Raw genomic sequence first — 18,643 nt, 5'->3', positions numbered from 1 at the left:
ATGCATATTTTAGTCATATCTACCGGTTTTTAGTTTAATGGTGTGAGAAATTGCACCTTCATTTTGTATACTAGATTTCATTTAATAAGCTGGTTTATTTGAGGTCAGAATGGAGAATTGCTGAACTGTGTGTACATGAGAAAAACATGTTACTTGTTAGTTCTCAGAACTATGTGTATCTGATGTTCTGGCAGTACAAGTGGTTCAGTTCTGCACGATGTTGTCTATGCCTTGGTGCTCCACAGACCCTACACATGTCAGTCCAGTCAGGGTTTTGAGTGTCAAATGCTTGGCATGTCCAACCGGCCGTTCCCTCGACCATCATCGGATAAGCCGGTGGTGGAGCAAAACCCCTACTTACACATAGTTCTGAGAACTAACAAGTAACATGTTTGTCTCATGTACACACAGTTCAGCAATTCTCCAGGATGAATAACTCAAGGATAAGATAAAGCTTTTTGTAATTAAATGTGCTTGATTTACAAATACTAAAAATGTTATGTTATTATTGTTAATCACGCAATGCTTATGTAAGTGACGAGAGCTGTGTTGGCTTGAGTCCTAGAAACTGGGTATAAGTATTTCTATATCCTCTCAATAAAGTCAAGAGATTATTCTCATGCAACCTTGAGTCTGTGTCGTTTATCTCTTCCGAGTACTCGCACCTTTACCGGATTTGGACCCCAGCAGGTCATAGAAGTAGGGGTTTTGCTCCAACATTTCTTGGCGCCCAATGTGGGTCTCGAACAGTTGGTTCCTCCCAACAACTCTGACTGATTAAGGAGAGGGATCAAGATGCACAGATGATCTAAAAAACAGCGCTGTTAAGGTAAGAAGCTTATTCTTACAAATCTATTCGTGTCTCCTTTGCCTTTCTGCCTGGGCCGGGACTGTAGGGAAGTGTAAAGGGTCTACTTAAGGTCGAGCCATATTTGAGAGGTAAGAACCACAATCATTTATCTCTTTTGAGTACTTGCACCTTTACCTGATTTGGACCCCAGCAGGTCATAGAAGTAAAATAGTGACTAATTTTCAACATTTTTCTGACTTTTGAAAGCTCTCTTAAACCTGATGTCAAGTCAGATTTGACGGGGGAATCCACAAACTAACATAAATTCTCAAGCACATTTCAAACAAGCTGCACAGGGGCAGAAGACCTCGTTCCACCACGAGATCCTGACATCGGCTTCAAGCACTCACTGCACATGCCCAGGAGATGCTGTGACCACTGTCAGCTGAAGTAAGGGTCCTGACCATGGAACAAGATTTTCTGCACCAGTGCAAGGCTTCGCATTACCAGATGCTGATATTAGGACTCCCTGACCTACATATTGATGGCATCAGGTACATTTTAAAAGTGGATTTTTCACACAAGCACCATAATGTGAAAAAACTACAGCCACAATTTTTCCTGGTGCTTAAAGGACCATTCAAACTATTTTCATATAAAACACAGCATTCTTAGTTGGCTACCAAAGATGGTCAACACTTCCAGTGCACTACTGAACCTAAGTAAGGCTGTATTCACATCACGTCTAGCTTGTACATTGGGCAAGGCCCCGATGTGCATACTAAACCTGGCCATAGCCTTCCATTGCTAGACATAGACCAAAAAAGATTATCCTTTTGCTCTCTGGCTCTGCTGTGCTAACAGGATAGCTATATAATTTAACTATAGCTGTAGGCTGCAACTTCATTCTTGCAGTCTGTCTCTAAACTGGTCCAGGGAACTTTCCTTCGGCTTTAGAGGCTTCCAGTTTCTGCCTCCATATCCAGCTGAGCTGAAGGTGCTCCAGCTGGTCTGAGCAAGACACGTCCAGGATGGACATGCACCTGCTGCACACCCTCCCTTGGCAGGGGGTAAACTAGAACCTTCCCCTACCAAGGGGTAAGCTAGACTGACTAGAACTGGTCTCCACCCTTCCTGCCGTAAGTGGGAAACGCCCACCACACTACTGAGGGGGTGTTAGAATGGTAGGAAAGCTCCATTCTCTGTCCCTGTAGCTCTGCCATTTATGCTGCCACCTGCTGGTGAACCAGGCATATTACAATTAAACATAACAGTTACATGGAAACAGATATACACATTATATAGGATCTGGAAATAAATGCACAGATGACATTAAGTTAACCAATAAAGACAGTAGCGGGGTGCAGAAGTGGTGTTACCTCTGGGGCATTATGTCTGGGGCATTACAGATGCAAATCTCTTATACAATTCATATGGAGTATAGAATATTTCTACATGGCATACACCTATACAAAATTCACATCGGCTTTCCAATAAAATATATGTCCATTGCAGCAGAGAGTGGCTCCAACTGTGATGGCAGACCTCGAGCAGCCACACTGAAGGCATGTCCTCCAAGTCAGATTCAGCACTTGATCTGTGAGCATTGACTATATAATCAAGCATTAGGATTATGCCGTTCTACTAATCTAGATTTATCACAGCATACTGTAGGCACTTGACATTAGATTGTATAATCTTCCATATAATTCAAAAATGTTTTTAACCATTCATTTTCTGAATAATGATCAGTCTGTATTATATAGGAATGTACATGGATGTGTATAGGTACATAAAATGTAATATATGAGCGATGACCTATACTACATATTCTGCACAGTAAGATATTTAGAACTAGCGCCAGTTGTATATACACAATGTCCAGTCCATGCCGGGGAAAGTCAGGATCCACATTGGATTCATTTTAACTCTACTGTGAAGAATTCACCTGTCCATGGTCCCGTAGATCTATATACTGTAGGTCCAATAATGATTGCTATGAACTGCATTGCTAAATAGAGACATATTATAAGGATAACAGATTCAGAAACAGATTTGCTAATGTTTTCCTAGTTGCATTTTTTTTTGATTTATTACACATAGTAAGGGTCCATTCACACGTCTGCAAATGGGTCCACTTCTGTTCCGCAATATCGGGAACGAGTGCGGACACATTCATTCTCTATGTGCTCTCCGCATCCGCATTTTCGGAGCGCGGCCCTGAACTTCCGGGCTTCGGTCCTGAATTTCCTGTCCGCGGCTCCGACAAAAAATAGAACATGTCCTATTCTTGTCCACAATTGTGGACAAGAATATGCAGTTCTATGGGGGGTGCCGGCCGGATGTATTGCGGATCCGCAATACACCACGGACGTGTGAATTGCCCTAAAAAGACTTTCAAAAATAAGGAAAAGCAGCAAAACAGGTCAGGAAAATGTGTTTAAGATTTTTACATTTATTGACTGTATGTAAAACTTCTGGCCCTAAGGCCTCCTGCACATGAAGGTTTTTTTTTCCATTTACGTTCCGTTTTTTGCGTTCCATATACGGACCGTATACGGAACCATTCATTTTAATGGATCGGCAAAAAAAACGAAAAGTACTCCATATGCCTTCCGTTTCCATTTTTCCGGATTTCTGTTTCATTCAAATATAGAACATGTCCTATTATTGGCCACAAATAATGTTCCGTAGTTCCATTCAAGTCAATGGTTCCGCAAAAAAAACGGAATGCATCCATATGTCTTCCGTATCCGTTCCGTTTTGCAGAACCATCTATTTAAAATTTTATGTCCACCCCAATTTTTGAATGTACTTACTGTTTAAACATTATTATATGCTTCCACAAACGGAAACCAAACGGAAAAAACGGAATGGCAAAACGAAACAGGAACACTACTGAAACAAAAAAAAAATGGAAAAAAAAAACATACGGTCGTGTGCAGGTGGCCTAACAGTTATTTTTGGAAAAAAACACTCTGCATTGAAATTTTTACCTATTGAGGTCCCACTGCACAGTACCACTTCTCCTGTCCTGTATATTAGGTATAGTTCTCAGCATCTGCTCTTATTCTGTATATATGGACACTGCACAGTACCACTTCTCTTGTCCTGTATACTGGGTGCAATTCTCAGTGTCTGCTCTTATTCTGTATATATGGACTCTTTTAATTTGGAAAAATAAATAAATAACAAAAGGCCATAACAATATCTATACACAGAAACAAAACACATTACTAAACCCACCCCGACCAGTCCACCACCCCACTAGAACCTACAATACTATTCACACTTAAAACACTTTCATAACCCCATACTATACATATTTACATCTTACACTTATATATACAATCCATAAAATATATACACAATATACATAAACTATACACAAACTATATCCAAATTATATACAACTTATAGAACTAAATCTAACTAACCCACCACCAGTCCACAGCAAATATGCAAACTGATAACCCCCAAAGTTCCAAGGGGATAAACCCCGAGCTTTGAGAAGTCCTGGTCTTTCCCCAGTTGGACTGGGGTCAGTCAGTTTGCAACAAACAAAAACACCCTTTTTTTTTTTTAATTCTATATATATATTTTATTTTATTTTTTATATATATATGTATATAATATAAAATAGAAAAGAAAAATATATACACTCCCTCCTCCCTCCCAGCCCCCCTCCCAACCTAACTAAACCCCACTATAAACTTAACAATACTAATATAATACTAATATAATAATATATTATCACAATACTAACATAATACAAAACATACCTATATAATACACTATAAATACACTATAAATACAATATAGATACAATATAGACATCGTAATACTATTACACCTAAACCAGCTATGGTTCGGTACCCTTAAGCCTTTCCATATTTACATTACTACAAAACAAAACAAAAACCTATAAGTGTGCTATATCAGCCCACCACCAGGAAAAGAGTACTACTCAGCTAAGGAACCCCAAAACAGAAGCCCCTCCACAGACGAAAGACTTTGGGGTCCCCCCACCTTTTGTACTCAAGAGAGCGTACCTTCACCAGGTCACCCATGATGTTCCTATATACCTTCTCCACCGGGAGGATTTTGTGACTCTTCGTTGACACTAGACACCGTGCACACCAAATGTGGTGCCTAACCACTGCACTAACTACGAATAAAGTGCGACGGTCCCTCCCACCAAGGTCTTTGAAAGCCCCATAGGCCCACTCCGCATAGGACAGGGCGGCCAGACTAGGCCAACCGATGGAAGCTCCCACCCTTTTGTATACCTCTATATTAAAGAGACAATGAAGTAAGAAGTGGTCCATGGTTTCCAGCAGGTTACCACACTCCTCCCGAGGACAACCCCTTTCCTCAGAGTTTCTACACTTCACATTGTCCCTTACATATAGCTTACCGTGGAAGCAGCGCCAAGTCACATCCCAAACTTTCTTAGGGATCCTTTCTGAATTCAACAAAGACAGCCCACCCTCCAGATCCTGACTTGGGCAGTCCCTCAAGGCCAGTGGGGCCTGAAAAAGGTAAGATAGAACCTTCCTGTCAAGGGAAAACCTCGACATGGTCTCCACCTCTCCCTTCCCCAGACCCCACCGTCTCAGGATTCTCAGAACCGGGGCAACATAAGCCGGGAGATATCCATGTGACGCACGTAGGTCTTTCACTCGCCCTCCTGTCTCCCATTCCTGGAAGAAAGGCCGAAACCACTCCCTACAGGAAATTACCCACAAAGGAGCCCTCTCTTTCCAGAGGTTTGCAATATTAATTTTCAAAAAGGTATTTTTTAAGAATACCACCGGGTTGACCATATCCAACCCGCCTAGTCTCCTTGTGCGGTAAGTAACCTCTCTCCTGATTAGGTTCAGCCTGTTTCCCCACAACATCTGGAGGCCGTAGACCGTACCCGAGAGAGACCCTGGCAAAACACAAACACTGCTTAGATACAAAAGCACAGGAATCAGGTAGGCTTTGCACAGGTGAACCCTTTCCCTGAGGGATAAAGACCATCCCTTCCAAAGGTCCACCTTTTGGGCGACATCTTTTAGTCTACTCTCCCAATTTTGCTGATGATAATCTCCATCCTGCCAAAATTGATGCCTAAGATCTTTACAGACTTCTGGGGTTCTGGAAGAGTGCCCTGGAGATCGAAGACAGGATCCCCTTCCCCCAGCCAGAGAGTCTCACATTTGTCCCGGTTGATCTGAGACCCAGAAACCTCTGAATAGCGGTCCACCTCCGACATCACCCAGCTCACCTCCTCTTCCGAAGAGGCAAGAATAGAGACATCATCGGCGTACGCCGCCACCTTCAGAGATGGCCCCCGCACCGCCAGTTCCATCCCCACCCCTGCCAATGGTCCACGATCTACCCTTCTAATGAAGGGATCAATCGCAAACACATACAGCAAAGGGCTTAAAGGACATCCCTGGCGGACACCAGAAACCACCTCAAAAGGTCGACCCGACCAACCGTTAATCAAGGGGAAACTCTCCGCCCCTTTGTACAAAGTTTTTAACCAGTCTACAAACCTCCCGGGTAGACCATACCACAAGAGAACGGACCACAGGTACTCATGGTTCACCCGGTCAAAAGCCTTCGCCTGGTCCAAAGATAACAGAAACCCTTTCCAAAGGCCCGCCCTGCCCCGCTCCACGGCTTCTCGGACACCGAGAACGGCGCTAAAAGCGCTCCGACCAGGAACAGAACAGTGCTGAGCCTCAGAAAGAAGTCTTGGTGCAAACTTCACCAATCTGCAGAAAAGTATTTTTGCCAGAATCTTCCTGTCCACATTGAGAAGCGATATGGGTCTCCAGTTCTCAATGCGGGATGGATCGTTACCCTTTGACAGAATAATCAGGGCTGACTTACCCATTGACTTTGGCAGAGTACCCGAGGAAAGACACTCGTTAAACACCTCGGTCAAGAGAGGAACTAATTGTTCCTTAAAAGCCTTGTACCACTCGGATGTTAAGCCATCAATGGCCAGTCCCACTTCCTCTTGCCTGATAGGTTCTGCCAAAACGTCAAGAGAGGGGTCTATTCCTGCCTTGGGAAGAGCTTCAGCCAAGAAAGCTGAAAAACTGTCCCGATTTAGTTCTTTCCTACCCAAGAGGTGAGAGTAGAAAGACCTGACTGACCTCCAGGATCCCTGATTTGGACCTATTCAGGGAACCCGTACTGTCGACCAGGCCTACCACAAATTTACTTTTTACTGCCATCTTACAGTTTCCAAAGGGGTCGGGTGAGCGGTACTTCCCGAAATCCCTTTCAGCTACCAAAGAGGCGTATCTATCGTACTGACACCTCTTGAGCAAGGATTTCACACGAGAGATATCCTCACGGCTACCCCCCGTCGAAACCAGTCTTTCAAGTTTCTTCCTCAGACAGTATCTGTCCCAGCTCCTGAGGTTAGAAAGCTCACGGAAAAACCTTGCCGTCCTTTTTTTTAATATCTCCCACCACTCCGACTTACTGTTGCAGAGGTCCACCAAGGGTTCCTGGCTCTGAAGGAAATCCTCAAAGGACTGTCTTATTGTCACTTCTTCCAGGAGAGATGAATTCAGCTTCCACATACCTCTGCCCATACAGGGAGTCTCTGCAACATTCAAAGAGAAAATAATCAAACAGTGGTCGGAGAATTCCACTTCCACGGCTTCTAAAGCCGAGAAAACAGCCTCCTCCTTTAAATAAAACCTATCTATTCTAGACCTACGATTTCCCTGATGAAAGGTGAAATCCACGTGGTCTGGCTTATGCTGTAAATGGGCGTCCACCAGACGAGTATCCTCAACTATCCTAGACAACACAACGCTATCAGCATCCAGCCCACCTTTTGAGCCTCCCCTATCACAGGCCCTCGTCACATTGTTGAAGTCCCCTCCAAAGATCACTTGCCGGCTGGTAAAAAGAAAAGGCTTAATCCACATGAGGAGACACTTGCGGTCCCACTTACTCTGTGGGCCATAGATGTTTATTAGTCTCAACTCTTGTCTCCCCATGAGGACATCTAAAATCAGGCACCTTCCCATTTCTAACTCGATTATCCTCCTGCATTCCACTCTTTCGGCGGTCTTAAAAAGTACCGCCACCCCGCTACGTGGCTCGGCCGGAAGAGACCAGAAAGACGGACCTAGCCACCATTCTCGCTTGGCTTTTGCCAGCAGAGTTGTACTTGTTAACCAGGTCTCTTGCAAAAACAAAATATCAGCTTCAATACGGCTGAAAAAATCAAAGGCCAGGAAACGAGCTGCGTCTGACTTAATACTGGCAACATTAATGCTTGCCAGTGTCAACGGGGTGAGTTCCGCCATCATTGATGATCGAGTTAGATAGCCTTCTTTTTCCCCACCCCACCACCATCAGCATTTTCATCTGAACCATCACACTCCTTCTGTCTTTTCAAACATACAGAGACATCCATACCATCCTTTTTGCCCAAGGTTCCAGGCTTGGCCCCCCCTCCAGAAGGTAATTTATCCCCCGAAGGACAGGGCCCGGCAGCCTGCGAGGAGGCCCCCACGCCTTCTGGCACCACACCCTCCTCCCCCCCAGCTGAAGCAGTTGGGGGATCCTCGTCAAGGGCCTGGTACCGATTAGAGACTTCCACCAGAGGGGACCCAGTTGATCCTTCCTTAGGCCTCTGGTCAAGGATGAGTGGGACAGATGGGTCCCACTCCAGAGAGGGCTTACAACCCTCTCCTTTCTTCTTCTTCTTCTTACTCCGCTTGTTCCTCCTACCCTCCAACCACGCTTTGCCACCCTCGTCCAAGCTTTCGCCATACGAGGAGACAGGGTTGGCGGATAGGTTAGCCTCCACAGGTTGGGCCTCTGGTTCCCCATTGTCGCTATACCCCGGGTCACTACAACCGGGATCCTCAGCCAGACCAGCTGAAGGGTCAGCTGCCACCTGTTCCCTGTCCTTGCTGCGTTGTTCTAGCTGCCTGATCTTGGACGGCCTTTGCTTCTTCGGATCCTGCCTGCTTCTTCCAGCGCTAGTAGTTCCAGCGCTTGTCCCCTCACCAACTGATTCAGTCCCGGCAGCAGGCTCCTCCCCAACCACAGACCCAGCCTCGCGGCTAGTGCCTGCCTGATCTTGAGCCCGGCCCTGAACCCTGTTGGCGAAGGCAAGCGGACAGCGACTAAATGGGTGACCTAGGTCCCCACAGAGGTTGCACCGGATCCGCCTACAAGATGCGGCAGAATGACCAGTGTCCCCACACTTCGCACACATGCGAACATCGCATTGTGCGCTGAAGTGGGTGGGACTGCCGCACTTGTGACAGACCTTTGGCTGGCCCCTATAGAACACCATAATCCTATCCCTTCCTATGAAGGCAGAGGAGGGAATATGAGCAACAGAATTGCCCCGATCAAACAGCTCCACGCTGAAGGTCCAGGCACCTGACCAGATGCCATGCTCATCGAGCACCTTGGCGGGGAACTGCCCCACCCTACCATATCGACTAAGCCAAGTCATGATGTCTACACTAGACAGTGATTCATTACAGGTCAAAACGGTCACTGTCTTCACAGTCGATTGGTGGGCGATGGCCTCGACGGCAAAACCCTGCCACTCCGGGGTGTTCTTCATCAGCTCATATTTAGACCAGAAAAGCTCCAAACCCTCCGGCCTAACAAAGCTGACGTCGAACATAGCGGTGCCATAGGGATGTATGAGCGCAAAGATGTCATTCGCGACAAACCCCGCCCCCAGAAGAAGTTCCACAACAGTCTTCCAATAGAGACGGGCCACATTCCTACGGTCCCTCCCCGGTGTGGGGTGAGTCCATACGATCTCACCCCTCCTTTGTTCTCGGAAGGCCCTAAAACCATGCCTTTCTGTCCAAAAAGCTAGGTCAACCAACCCTCCCTCTACCTGTATGGAAGTCCCCGGTCCTTTTTTTAGGGCCTCCAGGAGGCGCCGTTGCAAGTCACCCCCGCCCAAAACCTTGGGCAAAGAGTCACCCGAAACAACACCTGCATACGTCTTTGTTTTTGCCATCCTCTCTCTCACATCCTTCCTCATTGCTTCCTTCCGCATAACTTCCTCCTCTTCATCCACTTCCGTATCCGCATTATACTCCTCAATCAAAGCATCCTCATCCAACATCTAAATTTCTTCCTCATCCACAATCCCATTCACCAGTTCATTTGTATCCTCATTTATAACCTCGTTTACGTTCTCATTCACCCCCACAGCCACCGGCACATCATTACCCACAATCCCATTAACAGCCATATTTGCATCCATATTTGTTTTTGCATCACCTTTCACTCCCCCTGGACTGGTCGGGTTCCCTAAAGAGACCGGAGAATCACTGGGGGCGGGCCCTGAGGAGCCCCCCGCAAAACCCGCAGGGGACACCCCACCTCCCGCACCCCCCACGGCCCGAACAGTCCTGGGATAATCGACCATAGTGTTCTCCTCAGGTTCCAAAGTCTTTACACCTTCCACTGATTTTAATGGTCTTTTCACAATATCAACAGTTTTATCAGTTTCTAATGCTTTCTTCTCCTCTTTCTCAGCACCACCACCTTGAATCTTGTCCACAATCATCACATCCTTGTCCGCCACACTGTTTGGGGTTTTACCCCCTGCGCTTCTTGTGACCACCCTACCACTACAGGAAGGGGGGGCACCTCCCGTCACCATCTTAGAATTAATCTTCCGCACTGTTTGACCCGATTCCACTACAGGAACCGGGCTGGGCACAGCAGCGGATTCAAAAGGCACAAATCGAAGCACTTCTTCCTTTACAGTTTTATTTTTCTCCTTTGTGATTTCCACCATCTCATCCTCAGGGACCTCCTCATCCCCAAAATACAGTCTGCCCACCGGGGACTCCAGCTGCCTGACTTCCAGCATTAGCCTTCCCCCAGACCCGCTTTCATCCCCGGAGTCGGCCGCAATCAGGTCTGAGGGGTCCCCCTGGCCACAAGGCAGAGAGTCCACCTCCGAATCCTGTGTTCCAGGTACCACCTTCCCCTGGCTCCCAGCCTGCTGCCCTGACAGACTGGGGCCAGGCGTACCGGACAGTCCAGACATGCCCTCAAACCTGCAGTCATTCCTGAATTTCTCTAAGAAAGGGCCGCCATTTTCCTCAATAGCGGCCCTCTTCTCCTCCAAAACCGCGATTATCTCCTCCAACTTCACCAGTCTGGAGGAGAGGATTGCCTTCTTTGTTTTAGGCGCCATTTTAACTTGCGTTTGTACATTTTTATATTCCACATTTAGTCTTTTTAATTCCCTCTTGACCTCCTCATGCATGTTCAAAAAATATGCTACCCGGGAGGAAAAGGTTTTTGAAGACTCCTTAGGGCCCAAAGTACCCCAATTGTGCAGTCTCTCAACCGCTGGGCAGGAAGAACCCCCGACACCAGGCTTCTTTACAGTAACTTTGTTGCCGGGCTGAGGCACCGACACAGACACACCACATGCTGAATCACCTACCTCAGCCTCTGGCCTCGTCACCTTCTCCACGGCCTTCCCTGTATCCCGTCCAGCAGCTTGTCCAGCCACTGTACCTTTCATTTTTTCACCCGCTGCTTGTGCAGCAGCGGGCCTTTCCACAGCATCCTGCTTTCTCGGGTGCTGACTCAAATTGTCCAGAGAGGATCCCAAGCTGGCTGCTCTCCTGGGACCCCTCCGGACCCCACCTGGTACTCCTTTGGGCACACTGCAGGGATCACAGCCGCTCCTAGCAGCAGGGCCCCTCCTGCCCGCGGCACTTGCGGGGCTGCCCTCCATCACCTGCGACCTAGCAGCCGCTTGCTGCGGTGTCTTTATATCCGCATCGTCGTCCACCTCCAGTAGCGCCGACGTATCCAAGCCCAGGTCTCCAGTCCTGGAGGCCCTCCTCTCCACTCGCGCATCTCCGCCGCGGCTGCCGACATGTGGTGATGAACGCCGGCAGCCGGAGGCCCGGGGATCCATACCGGGAGAAACTGCCACCCCCTGGGGAAAGGGTAGCAATTCCCCCGGCAAACAAAGCGCTGGTAAGCCTCCCGGACCTCACACACCCACAAACAACAGGAAACAGGAATAGGAAGGAAAAGCAGCTCCTCCCACCACTTCTCCTGTCCTGTATACTGGGTTTAATTCTCAGTATCTGCTCTTATTCTGTATAGATGGACACTGCACATTACTGCTTCTCTAGTCCTGTATTCCAGGTGTCATTATCAGTCACTGAGCTTATTCTGTATATATGGACACTGCACAGTACCACTTCTCCTGTCCTGTATACTGAGTGTAATTCTCAGTATCTGCTCTTATCCTGCATATTTAGACACTGCACAGTACAGTACCACTTCTCTAGTCCTGTATACTAGGTGTCATTCTCAGTATCTGCTCTTATTCTGTACAGTACCACTTCTCTTGTCCTGTATACTACAGTACATTACCACTTCTCTTGTCCTGTAGACTGAAGAGACGTTTAACATCCCACTCACACAGGGGTTTCTCTATCTATCAAATAAATCAACTTAACCATATATTTGTGGTGAAAGGGGGGAGGCCACAGCTTTATTACAAAGACAGGAGGACCTTGTCTACTCATAAATCCCAAGCCGCTGCACTTTCTTCGTCACCTTGTATGCCTGGTCACCGTGGCCATGGTGAGCATGTCTTTTTTGGAAACTTCAGGTGACTTTCACTTCTCCATCTTCTTCTTAGACAAGGTCCTCCCACCGCCACCGAAGCCGGGTATAAGCCAACACCGATCTCCGACCCCCCCTCCCCAACAAAATGAAGAGGGCTCTGTCAATGGCATCTGTAACCCTGAAAGAAATATGTCCAGACCTATATGGTTAAGGTGTATTCCATCCCGTACCATTAACTTACGGTTGTCTCCCTCCAACTACCCACTACCCTATCTTTCGACCTAACATGTCTAGACACCCGCATATTCAGCAAGCGGCGTGCCCTCTCGATGCCGCTGTTGTTCCTTGCTCCACTCCACAACACATGGGAAACTACCTCGGACCAAACCACAACCAAGTCATTAAAGAAGGCCTGGAAACGATCAAAGTCCGACCGTATAACGGAAATCAACTCTAAAATCCGAACTGCGCATAAATCATTGCCACCAACATGGATAACCAGCACCATGGGACCACCGGATTCCAAACTAATGGTCACCACTTCAGGTAGAACCTGCAGGGATTTAAGACCCCAAACACCTCTCCAGGACACGTCCGCTTGCAAGAAACCCAATTGCAAGCCTTCCGGGCGGTATGATGCCCTTTGCGCGGCCCAGTAAATGTAAGAGTGACCAAGCAACCACACTGTTGGCCTCCTAGAACCTAAAGGAAAAAACAAACAACTGTTAACCGATTAATAAATCAGGCCTTATATATCTGCGAAAACAATCATATTTCCATCTCCCAAGTCTCTTACCTTGCGCCTCAGTCATACCTGCCGCATCTGTGACCTTAGCTGCCCCAATGCGAAAAGAATGTGTACCAAATTCTGACGGGGACAAACCTGACTTAGAGTTGTTTGAAGATGGTAGTGAATTGATATTTGGTAAGAGGAGAACTGTCGGCATGAACTAAGAAACTATGGGCCCTTGGACGGACGGCGGAAAATGAATGAACCACACGCACAGGGCAAAATACGCAAGCAATACCAGAGATAGACTGCCAAACGCCTTGCCCATAAACATCCGTTTTCGAACGACGAATGCGTACCTTTACTGCATCTGGAAAAAAGCACACGTCTTCCTCAAGTAGCGGAGACTCAGTGGTATGTGACAGGGCAACTAATTCTCCGAGACGCATTGCGCAGAAGAAACATAGCATGAAAGCACATGAAAAAAGCCGCAATTTGTATTTGGAAGACCAAACAAAAGGAAGGACGTCGCAAAGTCTCCGTAGTAAAGCAAATGACATGGGTCGCCGTTTGTCAACTGGACGAGATTCCTTCCTCCACCCTTTTATAATCAACAAAATGCTAAAATCTTTAGTGACGTCATGTATACCTAATAGGCGCAATGCGAAGGAGACGCCCGATAACTGTTTTTCAACCATGCCCGACGAACACCCCTTATCACGAAGATGACACAAATATAAATGTGTGACCTTATGGCAATAGTCAGATGTAAGTAACGCGTCCGCCTCAGCCAATGCCAACCATTCAAACCATGCCTTACCATGACTGGACCAGGTGGAAGGAGCCACTGCATTCTGAATCAGCGGCCTTAACTAGGGTTGAGCGAACCCGAACTGTAACCCTGGACCCGAACCCGAACAGTTCAGTAAAAGTTTGGGTTCGGGGTTCGGCGCTTTCTTGGCGCTTTTTGAGCAGCCAATTAACAAGCGGTTAACTGTCTAACCTTAGGAGCCATCACAGCCATGCCTACTAATGGCATGGCTGTGATTTACCAGTGTAGCATGTGACCCAGCCTCTATATAAGCTGGAGTCACGTAGTGCTGCACGTCACTCTGCTGTGTTTAGTATAGGGAGAGGATGTTGCTGGTGATTTCAGAGAGAGAATAGAAGAGAGTCTTTGCTCAAAATCTGAATCTAACTCAGCGATCTACATACATTGGGCCAGATTTATCATTAGCTCAAATCAGAATAATGGAGTGAAAAAGTCGCAATTTTTTGCGCAATGGCTAAAACTGTGCAAAAATTTGCGACTTTTTTCTGCTCTGCATTATGCTCGCCAGTTTTCTGAAAGTGGGCGTGTTTTCTTATGTAAATGAATCTCTAGACAGATTTACTATTGCAACTATTTAAAAAGTCGTAAAAATGTCGAAAAAAATTTTGCAGTTTCACTCCAGTGAGGACCATGCTTATCTTATGAGACTTTTTAATAGAACATGCAACTTTTTCGTAAAGACGTGTGACTTTTGTAAAGCTGCTTACTGACAGATAAACTTTTACCGTCAAACTACATTTATTACAGTCTTAAAGGGACGATCATAAATCTGACTTGGCTAAAACTGACTTTAGCCATATGTGAAAGTGGAGTGAGCTGTCAGAGTAATGATAAATCTGGCCCATTGTGTTTTGTGGGTGCAGGGCACAATTTTTTTTTCCTGCCTTGAGTCCATTGACTGAAAAAAAAAACTTTAATAAGTCAGTTAGGTGGGCGTCGGCGGCCATTTTATACAAGCTCAGTGCACCAGCACTGCATCTGAGCTTTTGGGACATTGAAAATCCCAATTTTTTGGGCAATATACAACATCTGGATTAGTCAATGTGCAATTTAAGTACCAGGACATAAGGGTGTACCTGTACGCCCTGTGTCCTGAAGAGGTTAATACATTTGGGTTAGATTCAGAGATTTTAAATACCGCCATTTGGTGCACCAATCTTTAATTCAGGCCTACTGTGGGTCAGGCCGTATGAGATACAACCTGTATATACAGGGCTTATATTCTTTCATTAATAAAACACCCTTTTTGGGGCAAAATTCACAATATTTCAGGCCTTGCAGCATAGGCACGTTTGAAATTCCTGGGTTATATACTGCCGCCATATTGAGTTATTAAACAAACACCTGTTTGGGCAAAAAAAAGTTTATTTGGCAGCCTTTGCTGCATATGTAATTTTGAGTTACACCCTTAATACATTTGGGTTAGATTCAGAGATTTGAAATACCGCCATTTGGTGCACCAATATTTAATTCAGGCCTACTGTGAGATACATCCTGTATATACAGGGCTTATATTCTTTCATTAATAAAACACCCATTTTGGGTCAAAATACACAATATTTCAGGCCGTGTGAGATACACCCTTTACATACAGGGGTTTGATTCAGGCATTTGAAATACAGCCATTTTGGGTAAAGAAATCTTTAATTGAGGCCTACTCTGGTTCAGGCCGTGTGAGATACACTCTTTACATACAGGGGTTTGATACAGGCATTTGAAATACAGCCATTTTGGGCAATGAAATCTTTAATTGAGGCCTACAGTGGTTTAGGCCGTGTGAGATACACCCTTTACATACAGGGGTTTGATTCAGGCATTTAAAATACAGCCATTTTGGGCAAAGAAATCTTTCATTGAGGACTACAGTGGTTGAGGCCGTGGGAGATACACCCTTTACATACAAGGGTTTAATTCAGGCATTTGAAATACAGCCATTTTGGGCAAAGAAATCTTTAATTAAGGGCTACAGTGGGTCAGGCCGTATGAGATACACCGTTTACATACAGGGGTTTGATTCAGGCATTTGAAATACAGCCATTTTGGGCAAAGAAATCTTTAATTGAGGCCTAGTCTGGTTCAGGCCATGTAAGATACACCCTTTACATACTGTCGTTCTATTCCACTATTAATTAAACACCCATTTAGGGCAAGATCCTAAATTCGAGAAATATGAGGAGAGCGTCAAATACGGGACGTGGCCCAGGTCGTGGTGCTGCAGGTGGAGCTCCTGTTGCAGGGAGAAGACATGGTCGATCTGTGCCAGCTACACGCACAAGTGAAACCCCTTCCTCAGGTGCGAGTAGGCGACAGAACCTGCAGCGGCATTTGGTCGGACCATCGCAGCACGTCTCGGATGATGACGAAACACAGGTGCCAACGGCTGGGGCTTTCGAAAGTGTGCAGACTGACAAGGAAAGCAGGGGTGAAGACTGGGTGGAAGATGATGTGGAGGACGATGAGGTCCTCGACCCCACATGGAATCAAGGTCATGCGAGTGACCTATGTAGTTCGGAGGAAGAGGCGGTGGTCGCACAGAGCCACCAGCACAGCAAAAGAGGGAGCAGAGTGCAAAAGCGGAGAGGCCGTCCTCTAGACAGTACGCCTCCTACTGCCCACCGCAGCAAGGGACCGCGCACACCAAAGCCAGCTCCAAGGAGTTCCCTGGTGTGGCAGTTCTTCAGACAATGTGCTGACGACAAGACACGAGTAGTTTGCACGCTGTGCAATCAGAGCCTGAAGCGAGGCATTAACGTTCTTAACCTGAGCACAACCTGCATGACCAGGCATTTAAGTGCAAAGCACAAGCTGCAGTGGAGTAGACACCTCAAAAACCAAGAAAGGTCTCTGGCTCCTCCTGCTTCCTCTTCTGCTGCAGTCTCGGCCTCTTCATCAACCTCTGGAGTGACAGTGCCACCTGCCACTCCGCAAACAGAGGATCTGCCAGCAACACCAACACCTTGGTCACCAAGCATCTCCACAATGTCCCACGGAAGTGTTCAGCTCTCCATCTCCCAAACGCTGGAGAGGAAGAGGAATTACCCCCCTACCCAGCCGCAATCCCTAGCCCTGAATGCCAGCATTTCTAAATTACTGGCCTTAGAAATGCTGTCAATCCGTCTGGTGGAGTCGGATAGTTTTAAAGGCCTTAAGGCGGTGGCTGTCCCACAGTACATCGTGCCCAGCCGCTACTACTTTTCCAGGCGAGCCATCCCTTCCCTGCACAACCAAGTAGGGGACAAAATAAGGTGTGCACTGTGCAACGCCATCTGTGGCAAGGTGCACCTGAATACAGATACGTGGACCAGTAAGCACGGTCAGGGACGTTATATCTCCATAACAGCACACTGGGTAAATGCAGTGGCGGCTGGGCCTGAGGCGGATAGCAGTTTGGCGCATGTCCTTCCACCACCGAGGATTGCAGGGTGCTTCAGTTTGCCTCCTGTTACTTTCTCCTTCTACTCTGCTTCCTCATCCTCTACCAGCTCCTCATCCGGTCAGCGTAACACCTTCACCACCAACTTCAGCACAGCCAGGGGTAAACGACAGCAGGCAGTTTTAAAACTTATCTGTTTGGGGACCAACCCCACACCGTGCAGGAGCTGTGGATTGGCATGGAACAACAGACCGATGAGTGGTTGGTGCCAGCGAGCCTCAAGCCCGGCCTGGTGGTGTGCGATAATGGGCGAAATCTCGTAGCAGCTCTGGGACTAGCCGGTTTGACCCACATCCCTTGCCTGGCGCATGTGCTGAATTTGGTGGTGCAGAGATTCCTTAAAATTTTACCCCGATATGTCAGAACTGCTGCATAAAGTGCGGGCTGTCTGTGCGCGCTTTCGGCGTTCTCACCCTGCTGCTGCTCGCCTGTCAGCGCTGCAGCGTAACTTTGGCCTTCCCGCTCACCGCCTCATATGTGACGTTCCCACAAGGTGGATCTCCACCTTGCACATGCTGGCCAGACTGTGCGAGAAGCAGCAGGCAAGAGTGGAGTTTCAGCTGCAGCACGCACGAGTCGCTCGGCGGAACAGCTCCACTTCACCACCAATGACTGGGCCTCCATGCGAGACCTGTGTTCCTTGTTACGCTGTTTTGAGTACTCAACCAACATGGCCAGTGCCGATAATGCCGTTCTCAGCGTTACTATCCCACTTCTATGCCTCCTTGAAAAAATGCTCCTAGCGATAATGGAAGAGGATGTGGCACAGGAGGAGGAGGAGGAGGAAGAGGGATCATTTCGTAGGGTTTCCGGCCAGTCATTCCCAAGTGGCTCCGAGGGTGGGTTCCTGCACCCACAAACCCAAGGTACACAATTGTCCAGCCAGGGCACAGTTCTGGAGGATGACGGGGTGGAGGATGAGGAGGAACCATGTTCACAGCAGGGTGGCATCCAGACCAGCTCATGGCCATCACTGGTGCGTGGATGGGGGGATACAGAGGAGACAGACGATACACTTCCCACAAAGGACAGCTTTTCGTTGCCTCTGGGCAGCCTGGCACACATGAGCGATTACATACTGCAGTGTCTCCGCAACGGCTGCTGAGTTGCCCACATTCTAACTTGTGCTGATTACTGGGTGGCCACACTGCTGGATCACCGTTACAAGGACAATGTACCGTCGTTAATTCCGTCACTGGAGCGTGATCGTAAGGTGTGCGAGTACAAGCGCATGCTGGTAGA

This window comes from Bufo gargarizans, chromosome 2 (assembly GCF_014858855.1).
Source record: "Bufo gargarizans isolate SCDJY-AF-19 chromosome 2, ASM1485885v1, whole genome shotgun sequence".
Taxonomy (NCBI): domain Eukaryota; kingdom Metazoa; phylum Chordata; class Amphibia; order Anura; family Bufonidae; genus Bufo; species Bufo gargarizans.
Note: the sequence above shows the minus strand (reverse complement) of the source record.